The sequence below is a fragment of the Hippopotamus amphibius genome, chromosome 13 (assembly GCF_030028045.1).
Source record: "Hippopotamus amphibius kiboko isolate mHipAmp2 chromosome 13, mHipAmp2.hap2, whole genome shotgun sequence".
Classification (NCBI taxonomy): domain Eukaryota; kingdom Metazoa; phylum Chordata; class Mammalia; order Artiodactyla; family Hippopotamidae; genus Hippopotamus; species Hippopotamus amphibius.
This window is the reverse complement of record NC_080198.1, coordinates 83,990,770-83,993,911: the sequence shown is the minus strand read 5'-3', so window position 1 is coordinate 83,993,911 and position 3,142 is coordinate 83,990,770. Positions and strand designations below refer to the sequence as shown.

At 39.8% G+C, this 3,142-nt stretch overlaps 1 pseudogene; it reads right to left on the bottom strand.

Moving 5' to 3' along the window:
* Positions 1–432: 432 nt before the first annotated feature.
* LOC130835201 (10 kDa heat shock protein, mitochondrial-like) lies at positions 433–921 on the bottom strand (annotated as a pseudogene).
* Between the last annotated feature and the right edge of the window lie 2,221 nt (positions 922–3,142).

Genomic DNA, 3,142 nt, shown 5'->3' with positions numbered 1-3,142 from the left:
AACTTTACTGTTGTTTTTGTTTTCCTTAGAATGGATGTTTTATCTTCCATCTCCAAATAACTGCTTACATTTTCATATTAAAATTGAAGACATAGGTCGCATCCCTAGTAAATTCACCAAGTGAGCCTTCTTGCAAATTTTGGGTGTCTAATATCACTTAATTCTTTGGATGAAAAATCCAATAATACAAAGCCCATATTATGTGCTTTTAGGTTTTTATAAAAAAAAAAAAAAACAGGAAGTGCATGAATGAAATTTAATCTTCTGTTGCCATTATTAAACTCATACTTTCTTGATATTTTTCCAATTCAGTATCCTCAAAGATGTTTTGGGGGAAAATATTCCCAGTATTTTGCACCTTTAAAATAAATTATTGGCCAGAAAACTCAAAACTTCTGCTTATTGCAGTTTTTTTTTCATTTATATATTTTTATTTGGAAATGTTTATATCAGTACAGTGAAAACTAAATTTCAGAGACACTGGATGTCATTAGTTTGCATATCATTAGTTTATTACAAAAGAGAAACATGGAATTATTTACATGATGAAAGATTTCAGAACTTCAGTGGAATGGGCAGCTTCACATGATGCCACTTCAATAGAGACATATTTCAGTCGACATATTTTCCAAGAATGTCACCATCTCTAAATAAGAAATAATCCTTGTCGTCTAGAACTACTTTGGTGCCTCCATATTCTGGGAGAAGAACTTTATCTCCAACTTTCACGCTAACTGGTTGAATCTCTCCACCCTTTCCTTTAGAGCCTGATCCAAAAGCTACTACCGTTGCTTGCAATACTTTTCCTTGTGATTTTTCTGGAAGCATAATGCCTCCTTTGGTTACAGTTTCGGAGACACTTCTTTCAACTAATACTCAGTCAAAAAGGGGAAGAAACTTTCTAAATGCCTGTCCTGCCATGACTCCGCCTGCCGCAGTTCGTTCTCTACTCTCACGCCGCCCCCGCAGCAAGGAGAGCTGCTTATTGCAGTTGATCAGATTTTAATGCTTTGCGTGTGAAGCAGAAAACACCTACTTTCTTCATTTAGTCACCATTTAAACCCAGGGATGTACTCCAGAGGAGACAGTTCTGATTTTGAGCAATTTCAACATAACTAATGGTACTGCAGGCTTCACTTTTTAAATGTGGCTACAGATAAATCATTGCCTTATATTGGAACAACTTTTCATTTAAGAAACCATATATCTAAAGATCAGTTTCATTCATAAGACACAGAATGGCTTATTTCCCATTTACAGAGACTCTTTTTAGAAAAACAAGCCTCTTTCTCTGTGTATATGCACATACACACACACACTTTTCTTTACATTATTTTAAGGCAGTATGTTAAAAACACTTTTTATTATCTCCAAATAGAATAAAAGTAGAATGAACAGAACTATAATCCCCAGTGTACTCATCACAACTTCAGTAATTTTTTTTTAATAAATTTATTTATTATTTATTTATTTATTGGCTGCATCGGGGCTTCGTTGCTGCTCACAGGCTTTCTCTAGTTTCAGAGAGCAGGGTGGGGGGTGGGGCTACTCTTCACTGTGGTGCTCCGGCTTCTCTTGTTGTGGAGCATGGGCTCTAGGTGTGGGGGCTTCCGTAGTTGCAGCACATGGGCTCACTATTTGTGGCTCATGGGCTTTAGAGCACAGGCTCATAGTTGTGGCTTCGAGGCATGTGGGATCTTCCTGGAGCAGGGATTGAACCCATGTCCCCTGCATTGGCAGGCGGATTCTTAACCACTGTGCCACCTAGGAAGTCCCACAACTTCAGTAATTATCACGACAATCTTGTTTCATCTCTATCCCCTACCCCACTGGATTATTTTGAAGCAAATTCGGACATAATATCATTCCATCTGTAAATACTTTTGTGTATATCTATAAAAGTAGTAATTCTTCCTTAAATATGTGAAGCAATCCATTAACACATAGAATAATTAACCATAACTCTTCAAATATCATCACATTTAAAAATGGACTTTTCACATTTAATGAGCAGTCATTATGTTCTTAGGTATTCATGGCCTTTTTTTTTTTATTTAAATTCTCAAGAGCTGATAAAGTTAATTTCCTTTCTCACACCCACATAGTGTAAAACAGTGGTTGAGAGAATGGATTTGAAAAATTAGGGGTCAAGTCCCTGCTTTGCCATTTATTGGCTTTGTGGCTTGGGGCACATTAGTAAGCCTCAGTTTCCTCATCTGTGAAAATGGGAATAATAATATGAGTATCAACTGATTTACATGTATGAAGTGCTTGGTTTAGTGCCTTGTACATAGTAAGTTCTCAAGAAGTATGAACTATTTAAAAAAACTCTGATCTGGAATTTGAACTCAAGTCTGTCCAACCCCAAAGCCCATAAACTTTGCTCTGTGCCATGCTCAGCAGGCATGGTGACAACACTGGCAGCACACCAGCCTGGGCACTCTTTAAAGCATATTTAATGCGTCCTTATTAGGAGTCTACTGATTGATAGCCCCAAACTTTCCATCATCCTTGGCAGGCTAGGGACTGGAATTCTCCAGTTGTGGCCATCACCAGTCACGGAACACAGCTGAGCCCGAACAGGTGGCTGTGAAGGTGAGTGGAGCCAGCGCGGGCACACAGAAAGGCACGGCAGAACAAAGTGGGGGCAGGTGGCGTTTGATGCGGACAACAAGACCCGAGACGTGCTCCCTCCGCCCCTCACAGAGGGCGGGTTGCCACAGCCCACCTTCTGCGTTTGTCAGCTTCTTGTGGAGAGCTGTGATCCTGGGCCACTGCCATGACTTAGATGCCGCAAGGGTGAGGAGGCTGCTCTTGGTGCTGATTTATGCGCACAGTCACAGTTTTTGCGCTTTTCAGCCTTGTAATTTTTATGTCAAGAAATATTCCAGTCTAGATTTGGTCAAACCAGAGAAGAGAAATCCAGTTTTGAGAGTGATTGGGTTGCTATAAAATGTTACAGATTCATCAAAAGCTGAAATGCAACTCTGTCACAAAGTTAGAAGATTGGGCCAAAGAGTGTGCAGCTAATATTTATTAAGCATCTAAAGTGGGTCAGGAACCGAGGGACAGAAAAGAGATGGCGTCCCCCGGAGCTCTCACTTTGGTAAGAAGTAGTAGCTAAAGCAGGAGACTTCTGTCA